The sequence below is a fragment of the Talpa europaea genome, assembly GCF_964194135.1.
Source record: "Talpa europaea genome assembly, chromosome: 16".
In the NCBI taxonomy this organism is placed as follows: Eukaryota; Metazoa; Chordata; class Mammalia; order Eulipotyphla; family Talpidae; genus Talpa; species Talpa europaea.
In genome coordinates this window covers 44,068,910-44,081,211 of record NC_140084.1, presented here as the reverse complement: position 1 = coordinate 44,081,211, position 12,302 = coordinate 44,068,910, and positions in this window count along the sequence as shown.

The window sequence follows — 12,302 nt, the reverse complement described above, 5'->3', positions numbered from 1 at the left end:
AAAAAATAAAACTCTCAGTTTTGAGCTAGTGCAGGACTATCAGAATCTAATTCTCAGCCTAGTTTGCTGAGAATTCTCAGCCTAGTTTGCTGTTAGGTGTGGCTATGGGATTGTTCTTTCTGGTCAATGGTATGACGCTAGACTATTTTTGGCAGCTTTCAGAAACCTACAGGTGCTGGCACATGCCTTTTGTCCCTTCCTCTAGAAGGAATGTGGGTATGATGGTTGGACTGTGAGGCAACTTAATGGAAGGAATGGTAGAACAAGATATAAGGTTCAGGGGTTGCCATCTTATCCTTGAATTATCTACCTCTACATGCAGTTAGAAACAAATACCCTTCAAGTGTGTACTTGTACCCTAAACTACTGTCAACCAATAATCACTTTGCCTTAAAATAAATACAACTCCTAGGGACAGGGTCATAAAAATGAGACGTGAGCGTGAGCGCGAGACCTGAGCGTGAGCACCCAAATGCAGCAAGGAATTTCCTTACAATCCATAACATGATCCCCAGGCTGATAACTACTCTTGTGAGAACCCACTGTTGGCACACATGGGGGTGGGGCTCCAGCATTCATCTGGCCTCCCTCTACACTTCAGTGTTTGTTTACCTTCCGTTCCTGATGGTCTGCCATCCTTTACATTCCAAGGTCTCACCAGTGTTTAATTTAATCTGTCATAAAGTGTTATGGTGACCATGTGGTCTACTCCCAACCATTTAAGTAGCTGTCTACGGGTCCCCAGAAAGCTTCCTCAGCTGTTCACACATCATTCTAGGGAGGTCCTAAGTACTTAACTTTGTTTGCAGGACTGAGGCCATCTGCTATAGCTCACTGGTGAGGTTGGTAAACTGCAGCTTATGGACAAAATCGGGTTTTGTATATATAGTTTTATTGCAACACAGTTATGTCCACCAATTTACAAAATGTTTGCGGCGGCCCTCTTGATACAAAGGCAGAGTTAAATGGTTGGTACAAAGACAGAATCTAAAATATGCTCTAAAATAATTACTCTCGGCCCTTGATAGAAAGTTTGCTGACCCTTGCTTAGCACTTTAAGTGCCTATTAATTGTTCCATGAATTCCCCAACTCCCATCCCACTACACAGCCTCCTGAACAAATCTCTGCTGGAGACTCTTCAGAACGTTAGCATCTGTTTACAGCACACAGGAGTACTTTTGCCAGCCAAAAGTACTGGCTCTTCTCTCACTGCTCTGTGACCTCTCGCCCAGCCACAAACCGGACTGCAGACTGCCCTCGAGACAGGAGGAAAAGGCCTGTTTTTTGATGCTAACAGAAAATGATTCATTCAGCACTTAAAATGATTGTTTACAGTCTCCAGTGGAGATTCCCCTCAGAATGTGGGATGCCTCCCTATCTTGCAATTAAGTGTCTGTTTACATTATTACTCTCTATACCTCTCTTGTGCATAAGTGTGTTTCTCATGTGTTACTTCAATCCCTCAATAGGGATTCTGCCCTGGTACTACAGTTTCTTAGGTACCTATCAGAACCCACTTGTCAAGCAAATCCACAATATTGCAGTCTATTTAACAGCCCTTATGGGGAGTGCCCCGGAACTTAAGCATCCACCTATATGCAATCTGGGAACCTGCATTGTTTCTAGGATTCTGCGGGGATTCCCCCCAAACTTATAAAGCCAGTCTATTTAAATGTCTATTGACAGGTTTCTTAACTGACCTCCCAGACATTTGGGGTCTGGGGGTGGGATGGAGGAGGGGAAGTGCTTCCTCAGTACTTAATCATCTCTTTACAAATCCTTTTGGGGAGCTATCCCAGAATCCAAGTGTCTCTGGCAGATTATCTGAACAGACTCCCAATTCCTAAATCCATATTTATGTCACCCTAACACACAAATAACGCATAAAGCACCCCCACCCCAGAACTGAAGAGTCTAGTCACACCTTTTTCTAAGCACTCTGTGGCACATACATTGACAGCTTCCCCTAGGGGACCTCCCCTACAATTTATGGACTTATTCATTATTCAGGGGACTTCCCACATAATTAGGCATCTGCTTACAGGCCGCCCATGGCGAACCCCACGACTGAAGTTTCTACTGACACAGGAGGAGGAGGAGGAGGGCCTCCTCGGCACATAAGTTTCTCTTTGCCCGCGACTGGACGGAGCTTCCAGGTCCTTTACGGTCAGTTTCGGTGCCCCCTCTTGTTGGGGAGTCCCCCGGGACGGAAGCTCCTGTTCCTTCCTAGTGCCACACTGCGCGCCTGCTCACACCCCACGCCCCCCAACCCGGCTCAGCCACGGGCTGCTCTGGGCTGCCCGCGGCTCCGCACGCCCGCGCGACCGGAAGACCGTTTGACAGTCGAGGCGGGGGCGTGGCCTGCAGTGGCCCCGCCCCTCCCGGTGCGCGCGCCTTCCGCGGGCACGCGGAGTCCTTACCTAAGGTGGCTGCTGATTGGCTCCTGGGGCGCGGCGCGCGCTCTCTCTGACGGGAGTGGGGTGGGGGCGGGGAGGTTCCACCACCAGCCACCAGCCGGTAAATGGCGTCTAGGGGAACGCGATCGTGGAAGAGAGAGAGGGAGAGAGAGAAAAAGCAGGCACCGGTCACCCCGGAACCGGCCTGAGCGTCCCGGAAGCGGCACCCAGGACAGGCCGGCCGAAGGAGGAGGAGGAACTATCCCGGGGCCGAGCCGAAAGCAGGTCCCGCGGACTGCTGCTCATGCGCATGCGCGGCGGGTGGGGCGCGCGAGACCTGAGCGTGAGCACCCGGCTGAGCATGCGTTGATGGAGGAGGGCGGCCTCAGCACGCATGCGCATTACGGAGGGCCGGCGAGAGCGCGCTGCGGCTCTGCCTCGGCGCGCGTGCGCGTCGCTGGTGGGAGGAGGGGGGTGTGTGTGCTGGCGGTGAGGAGGCGGAGAGGGCGGCCTCGGTGACTGCAGGTTCGAGTCCCCGCCTTGCCAGTGGCGTTGGCGGGATGCGTTAGGGTGGGGCGGTAGGGTGGAATTTCAGTGTCTCGGACTGAGTGAGTGCTGAGAGCACAGGCATGAATCAGACCTGGAAGCGATCCCGGCCTGTGGCGGGAGATGGTTAGGGGATCAAATCACTTAGCAGGAAAGGGCGCGGGTCTGGTTGGAACTCGAAGGGCGGGCGGACTAGGGCATCCAACCAGGAGGAAGGAACCCCGGAAAGGTCCACCCTGGCTTGGATTTAGATTCCTCCTGGAGTGGGAAGTGAGGCAGGCAGCACAGGTAGGCAGGTCAGGCCCTGAAGGGCCAGACTTTATCCTGAAGGCACGAAAAGAACCACCAATTAGTAAATCTGCGCTTGGATCGAAACTTTCAACGCCTCCGGGCTGCAGAGAGTGCAGGTGTGTTCCAAGGGTTCGTCGCCTTAGCTGGGCTCTTTGGCTATCCAATGAGAATGACAGTGCAAGATTGTTCAAGAAAAGAGAGAAATTTAGATAGATAAGCGGATGGGTAACTCACCAGTTTTCACTTGCAGTCTTATTAAACATGTTTTATCATTTTATTTGAGCAGGTAATACCTGTACCTTTTGAGTAAAGTCAAGCAGTCAGCAAGAACCCAGTAAAAAGTAAGTCTCCTATTCTGGCCCCCATTATCTGTCCCTAAAGCAAGAGTTCCCAGTTTCTGTCTGGAGCTACTGGTACAGCAGAGCATTGGAATTAAGAGCGGAAGCCTGGGTTCACATACATGGTGGCCGACCTTAACCCTCTCTACCCAGTATTTCCCATGGGGATGACCTTATTTATGATGTTACTGGCAAAGCTAATGGATGAAAATGCCCAGAATTACCATGCCTGGTGCATAGTAGCACTATGTTATTTTGTGATTTACAGTGCTAATGATAGTGATTGATACCAATCTGCCTGCTCCCCTGCTGCCATTTTCTCCCCCCCCCCACCCCCCTGCTAGGCAGAACCCTTCTCCAGGTTGTCACAGATTGGGTGAAAACACAGACTGAGTTGAAGGTCCTCTTTACAGATTCTCCAGAAGATTGTGGGTGTTTAATGGACGTACACCTGACAGGCCATCTTTGTTCTCAGTATCCCTTTCAGCATCTTCATCTTCAGTTAGTTTGTATCTGTTTTTCTTCTCTGATTTTCTCAACCCCAGATCATCCTCCACACCAGGTTCATATCTGGGCAATCTTTAGAGGTGAAAATGACTTAGAAAAGGATAAAGACGGGGCCTAGCCTTCACCATAGGCCCACTGTGTGCCAAGCTCTGTTTTACATAAATATCACTCAAACCTTTCCCCCTCCTTGTTTAGCAGATGCAGGAATGAGTCCAAAAGAGCCTTACTAAAGGCCCTGTAGCCAGGGCCTGGATTCAAATCCAGTAGCACCTGGATTCAAACTCAATCCTGTCTTATGCCAGGATGAGTTCACATTTTTTCCACCCGGTACCAGGCAACCTGCCTGATGGTTATCAGTGGTAACCTGCCTGATGGTTATCTTCGCGGCATGGTATGCTGTTGTGGGGATGGGACATATTTTAACCATTTCTCTATTGATAAGCACTTAAGTTGTTTCTGAACTCTTGTTCTTACAAACATTTGCTGCAGTTAATGGCCTTGAATGTCTGATGGCATGTTTCTTTTTTTTGTTTTTAATTTATGTATTTATTTATACAAGCACTGGGTACAGTCAGAAGTCGGGAGGGTGAGAGAATTCACCAGAGCCAGAGCGGGGAGCAGAGCAGGCAGAAGGACTGAAGTACACTGCTGAGGGGAGCAGCGGGCGGCAGGAGAGGTCTGCGCGCCATGTGGGACCCTCCTCTGGTGGCCGGGGAGCAGCCGGAGATCGAACCGGCACTGCAGAGGCTGCAGGGCAGCTTTGCAACCTAGCGCTCAACCGCTGCGCCACCGGGGAGGCCCTGATGGCATGTTTCTGATAGTATCATCGAAATATATGTTTTGAAGTTGAATTGCTGGGTCAGAGGGTATGTACATTGGGAATTTTAAGAGCCACTGCCCCGTGATCAATTATTCATCCCTTAATTAATTTGTGTTTATTCTTTCATTCATTCATATATTATCAAATTTTGCAACTCTAGTCATCTACCAGACATAATCTATTATAAGACTTCTTATAATATTTTTATAGTATTGTCTTGGAGCACATGGTGCCAGGTAAAAGATACTTAGAAGAATAGGATAAGGGAACAGATCACAGAAAGTGACAAGTAGTCAGAGAAGGCTGCCCAGAGGAGGTGACATTTGAGCAGAGGCCTCAATTGAGCAGAAGATAAGGAAATGAAACATATGAAGAGGTTGAACATTATTAAGTGGGGAGACTCCAAAGTGGGAGTGGGTCTAGCTGTTCAAAATTATCAGGGTGATGTGGAACCAAGCATAAGTATTCTTAGCCATTGCTTTGTGTAACTGCCATTTTAGAATTTTAGGTTTTGCTGGGAAAAGACTGCATTCCAGAGATAGTTTGGACCCTCACTCCAGCCTTACTTTCACCAATGAGGGCGAACTTGCTGTAATTGGAGCTGCAGGTTGGAGCTGCGTCTTGGCCTGGCCAGTCAGCTTAGAATGATAGCCGGGCAAAGTTGGAGAACGCCAATAAGTAACTGCCAGCATAATTTAACCTTATTAAAAGACCCCTGCTTCCTTTGTTCGGGGCTCTCGGTATCTGCCTCTGCATTGGTAGGTGCCGTGAACCCGGACTCGAGTCTGAAATAAACTCCCTTTTGTGTTTACATCAGCTGTCTTTGGGTTCTTGGAGACTATGCTCGCCGAGTCTGCTGACCTTGGGCACAACCGGTGACCAGATGACTAGAGCAAGGGAAGGTGAGAAGGGGGAGGACTCTAGGGGTAGAAGGGGGAGGACTCATGTTGCACATCATCTTGCAGGCCACAGTAAGGGTCGTGGAATTTACTTCCAAGTAACAAGAAGCTAGCAGAGGGCTATTAGCAAGGGACCAACATGCTGTGAGTATGTTTCATAAAGATTTCTCTAGTGAATGCCAAAAATTAGTAACAGTGGTTGCCTGTGGCGCTGTGGGTGATAGACAGATCTATAGCAGATCTTGTCTTTGTAAGTCCTTTTAAGGCTTAACCTGTTTCTGAACCAGCTGACTGTTCTCTATGTAGGAAGTTCAATGAGAACACAGCTGGCTGCTGTGGGAACCTGCCTGCGGCAGGGCAGTCGTGGAAGTAGATGAAGAAATTCATGTCACTGCCTGGTGAGAGATGATGGCAGCACAGGGAGAGGACTGTTTGAGGGGAGGCATGAATCAGAGATGGTAGAAAGTTATCCCAAAGCTTTGAGGCCTAACTAACTGTATGAAGAGTTATGCTTTTTACCACACTGAGTTGGAAGTGTCTCGATTGAAATGGGCAAACTTCGAACTTCTTAATACAGTTAGTAGGAGTGGCCAGGAATGAATCAGGGCTTGTAGATAGAGGCTTCATTGTGGGATTTTAAAAACATGCACTAAGGTAGTACAGTGTGGTCCTCCATATGCCTATCCCCCAGTATTGACAGTCCACTTAGCCTTGTCTTAGTTCTTCTAGTTTCCCCTCCCAGATACAAGCATGCTTTTCCCTGGAGTAGTCTTTCTTTCTTTCTCTCCTCTCTCTCTCTCTTTTTTAAAAGCAAATCTCAAATGTCTTGTCATTTTATCAAAAACTATATAAATAGACTAAATTTTGGAGCTCTTGATTTATTGATGATTTATTTAAAACCCTGGGATTTGGGCCTCCCCGGTGGCGCAGCGGTTGAGCGCTGGGTTGCGAAGCTGCCCGCAGCCTCTGCGGCGCCGGTTCGATCCCCGGCTGCTCCCCAGCCACCGGAGGAGGGTCCCACATGGCGTGCAGACCTCTCCTGCCTCCCGCTGCTCCCCTCAGCAGTGTACTTCGGTCCTTCTGCCTGCTCTGCTCCCCGCTCTGGCTCTGGTGAATTCTCTCGCCCTCCCGCGCTTCTGACTGTACCCAGTGCATGTATAAACAAAAATAAATAAATAAATAAATAAATAAATAAATAAAGCGTGCCTATATAAAAAATAAATAAATAAATAAATAAAACCCTGGGATTTGGGCCTCCCCTGGTGGCACAGCGGTTGAGCACTGGGCTGCAAAGCTGCCCGCATCCTCTGCAGCACCAGTTTGATCCCTGGCCGCTGGCGAGGGTCCCACATGGCGAGCAGACCTCTCCTGCCGCACCTGCTGCTCCCCTCAGCAGTGTATTTCGTCAGTCTGCCTCTTCTATTCCCCGCTCTGGCTCTGGTGAATTCTCTCACCCTCCCGCACTTCTGACTGTACCCAGTGCTTGTATAAATAAATAAATAAATCTTTAAAAAAAAAACCTGGGATTTGCTGAAAAGCCTTCCAAGCTGGTAGGGGGTAGAGAAAGCAGAGACTAGCCCCAGGGTCTCCCACATTTGGGGATTAGGGAAAGGACCGGAAGCAGGAAGGTACATGAGGACAGCTGATGACCTGGTGCCAAGGGAACAAAAGGTTCCGAGTAGAAGGTGATGGTAAGTGGGGCACAGAGCTCTGGACAAAAGCTGGAGGTAGATGTGGGGTCACCATGTCTTTTTATGCTCTAGTCTAATTATGTTATAGAAACTTCTCTCTGTGATAATAGAAAGTGCTTAAGTCCTTATTTTCCTTTGACCTTTTTTTTTTTTTTTAAAGATTATTTATTTATACAAGCACTGGGAACAGTCGGAAGCGCGGGAGGGTGAGAGAATTCACCAGAGCCAGAGCGGGGAGCAGAACAGGCAGACTGACGAAATACACTGCTGAGGGGAGCAGCAGGTGCAGCAGGAGAGGTCTGCTCTCCATGTGGGACCCTCGCTGGTGGCTGGGGATTGAACTGGTGCTGCAGAGGCTGGGGGTAGCTTCACAGCCCAGCGCTCAACCACTGCGCCACCGGGGAGGCTCTCCTTTGACCTTTTTTTTTTTTTTTTTTTTTTTTTTTTTTAGCAAGGTGGCCATTACATGTGCACAGATTAAGGGTAAGGCCAGGAAATTTTAATAAATATATGTGCTCATATACCCATTAGCCAGATGTTGATAGAGGGTATTTCCAATGCCCCAGAAATTTCCCTGTGCCCTTTCATGTCAGTTCCCCCATACTGATCTAAATGTGGTTGCTGCAGGTTCGCTGTGCTTGCTCTTGACCTTCATGTGAGTGAAATCTGACCACCGGTCTCATGTGCATCTGACTGCTGTAACCCTATGTCTGGGAAAGTCTTCTAGGTTGTTGCCTGTGGCAAGAGTTTGTTCTTTAAGAACTCACTGACTAAAGTTTTCCTGTTTTGGCTATTTCACTGTGTGTCAAATAGAGACTGAAGCTCAATCCCAGTTGTTTTACGCTTTGGTGAATACATAGAGAACTTGGGGGCACTGAGGATCTGAAGTGAGGAAGAGGCTCAGGGTGTGACTCATGGAGGAGGGACATATGCTGTCGGGGTGACAGAATAGGGAGAATGGACAAGGGAAGGTGGACCCAGGTCCTCAGGAGATGAGAAGAGGGGCTGCTGACAAGGTATAAGAGACTGACGGTGTGGACTTGAATGGAAAAAAGAGTCAGCTCATCCTGGTAAAAGAAAGTTTTACCTTTTGACTTCCCCTCCAAGCTGAGAAAGCTGCTCCTGTTTTTTATCTGTTGGCAGCTATTCTGTGCAATGGAAAGCTCAAAGCAGAACTGTGGCCAGCTTCCTTATGGGCCTTACCAAAGCACTGTACAGTTGCTGTCCATGTTTGTTCTAAGTGGCTGAGGGGAGAGGTGGGCAAATACAACACAGGCTGTTTGCAAAGGTAGAGGCCAGTGTCTGAAACAGCCAGGAAGGCAATGATGGGGGTGGGGGGGTGGCATGCAGAGTCTGAAGAGCCCCCCAGGTGTGTCCTGTGGGCTATGAACATAGGATGTGTTTCAGCAGTGAGATAGCAGGAGCAGGGACAAACCTTACAGCCACTGTCCATAGCACAAGCAGCAGATCCATACCAGGGCTGGCCATGCAGTGCCTTTCAAGTCTTTCTGGGGCCTGGAAACTTCCAGTTTGGTCTAGTTTAGTCTTTGGGAATGCATTTGTGGAAATTCTTGAGGCTGTATTAAAAATTGTGTATATAAAATATATCTCATGGAAAAAAAATAGGAGTTAGACTTAGGCTGAAGGGCAAGTGGGGGCCCCGGGAGGGTTTTGAGCAAAGGAAGGACCCGATCAGATCTGGATGGTAGAAGAGTCCTCAGGGATCATGTGGGGGTGCTTGGAAGTGGCAGGGGGAGGGAGAGGCCAGAGCCTGACCCAGGGCCTTAGCTTCTAACTGGCAGTCTAACTCTAGTAAACCCCCACTCTAGCTTCCCATAGGAGTGTCGGCAGAACAGAAGCAGGAGAGGGAAGTAGCTGGAATCCCCGAGAGACTGAGCCCCCTCGATACATTTCCCCAGGACAGAGCTTGATGCCTGTAGACCCTGGCTCAAGACCTTCAGGCAGAGCTGATTCTGCAGAAAAAGTGCAAAACTGCCAAAAAGTAGTTTCAGGCCCTGCACCCCACAGCAGAGAATGGAGCAGACCCAAGATAATCTAGAGCAGATCTCGCACGTGTTCTCTCAGTTTCTTCATCAAAAGTCCCTTCTAACCAGTTCCTGCCTTGTCTTGGCGGAAACCCACATGTGGAGGTGAGGTGCTTCAGGCCCCACCAAACAGGTGTTTGTTCAGTGCTATTTCTGAGGTCCTTGACATTGAAGACACAAGAGGGAACAAAAATGAAAGTAGGGTGGCATGATCTCTGAGCGTCTGAATGTGCTGGGTGCTGGGTATGTGGAACGAGGCTGCCTGTGTCAAATTCTAGCTCCCTCAACTCTTGACTGTGACTTTGGGCAGATTCCTTAATCTCACTATGCCTCAGTTTCCTCATTTGTAAAACAGGATGAGCTGTCACCCCTTGTCCTTGTGTAGAGTTTTTGTGAGGTCATTTGTAGAAAAGGCTTAGCGTGGTGTCTGTGATACAGATTCACAGGACTTGGGTAGCTTCCAAGAGGGCTTCCTGGAGGAGGAGGCGTCAAAGCTGAGGCCTGAAAGAGGAGTGAGAAGGAGTTTACCAGCTGACCATCCTCTTTCTGTTCCTTTTTAGTTCTAGCAGATATAATGGGCATATGTGGGATGGGGTGAGTTCCTGCTGACCTCTTGGTGGGTGAGTTGTCATCTAGGTTCTGGTAAGACCAGAATAGATGGCATAGGATCAGCCATGAGAAAGAGAGGTCCCAGAGGAATGAGATTGTCAGGGCATCCTGCAACACAGCGGGAGGGCTTCCTGCTGGGGGAGGGTGCCAGCAGTGTCTTTGAAGGTCTCTTCTAGTTCCTGTCTCCTTTGCTCCCCCAGTGGCTGGCAGCCAGATGAAGGGCAGACGTGGCTGTGGGTAGCGCAGTCCCCAGTTTAGCCATCAGGGCCAGGGCCTGAGACTGGCTGTGAACTTGTAGGGAAGACCAAAGATAGCTCAGCAGAGGTGGATGACTCGTGGCCTGGTCTTCCCCACAAATCGAGGGAAACGAGAGTGAATCAGCTTCTCAAAGTGGAACGAGGCCACAGTGGGAAGTAAGACCTGGCTTCCAGGCAAGGCACGCAGCCTCTGACTCACCACAGGCAAGACTCAGCAGTGGGACCAGCTGGAGGTGAATCGGGGCCCTGCAGTCTGAGATCTGAGCTTCCAAGCCTGACTCCTTATGAAACCTCAGTTTCTCTCTGTAGGATGGGGTGGATGGGGGTGAGAGTGTTTGTGGTAATTTCTAGAAAGGGAACCCCCAGCTCGGTATACACAGGACTTCCAGAAGTGCCGGCCCCCTTCCCATTTCTTTCTGAGTCCCAGCAACATGAAGCTGGTATTTGGGACAGTGTGGGGATCCGGCCAGCCTCCTGATGGGTGAGCTGTCATCTAGGTTCTGGTAAAGGAAGGTTCTGGTAAAGTTATGCATTGTGTCTGAAAGTCAGTAGCAGTAATAAAATGATTAAGTGTCTCGAGTACTTAATTCTTCCTAAATGCCTGTCTGTGCCACTCCCTATTTCAACCTTCACAGCAGTTCTGTGGGGAGGGGGTGCAGTTTTTACAGGCAAAGTAAAATGCTCAGAGAGGTGAAGCCACTTGCACAAAGTCACACAGCCAGTGGATGGCAGGGCCAGGCTTTGGACCACAATCTGTCTGAGTCCAAACCTCTTGCTCTTAGCCTCAGGTGGGGGCAAAGAAGCTGACATTATTGAGCACTGGATGGGCACTTAGGGCTAGGCCTGTTTTATAGCTGAGGAAACTGAGGTCCAGACACAACTAGATGACCTGGCGATGTGGAGTACTGATATGTTGAGAAAGACACAGCACATTCTGGCTTTGTTTAATATTTATTACAAAGTATAAGAGCAGAGACTGGTGAGCTGTGCCCCCTCCGTATCCTCCCCACCAAGAGTCTCTGCAGTTCTGGAAAAATAGTGTTCTCCCGCCAAGGGGTGCCACCTCCTGTCTCATCCCAGATGAGGCCTGGTTCTGTCAGCTCTGCCGTCCAGCGGTAACTGGATAACTGAGGCAGCCCAGAATCCTGGAATCTGGGCCCCCAGTCCCCTCCTGTTCTGGGACCCTAGAGCCTCCACTTGTGGCTGAAAGCTGGAGGTTGTCTCTAGCAGCACAGTGAGGGTGTTTGTGTCGAGGGCATAGGGGGTAGTGTGGCCGTTTTACCATTTAGGGCCTCAAAGGGACCATGACCTCCAAGGTCCCCTCCAGCAGCCACCAGTGAGTCAACCCATCCCTAAAGAGGGGGCCTCCTCCATTCTCACACTTGAGATGACTTTAGTTCATGGAGCTGGGTCAGGAGTAGCAGGGAGAATGTCCTTGACCTCAGTTCTGGGGAGAGATCCTGGTTCTTCTTCCATGAGTCCTGGGGAGACACAAAAATGAGGGACAGGAAGGCAAGGACCAGAGGGTGAGGGGGACACCAAAGTGAAGACAGACAGAAGCCAGTGGACAGAAGGGGGAAGGAAGAGGGTAGGTGTATTGGGCAGGGTTCGGACGGGCATTTAGACTAAGCCAGTGAGTGGGTCCGGGGACAGGAAGAGAAAGCCCGCAAAAAGAAGGCCAAGAGTATTGTGGGTAAGCACAGGGGAGCAGGAACATCTCCTCCCTTCACCGCCAGTCCAGCCCCAAACCTGGAGTCCTTCCTTTCTTCCACATAGCCAAAGCTGAAGAGAAAGGGCGGCTTGTCCCCAGGCGTCCCCCACCCCCTCAGGTACACAGGGTGCTGACCGCAGGCACCCTTCCTGAAGAATGTTTTTCTACCCAAGTCCCAACCCCCTCACCAG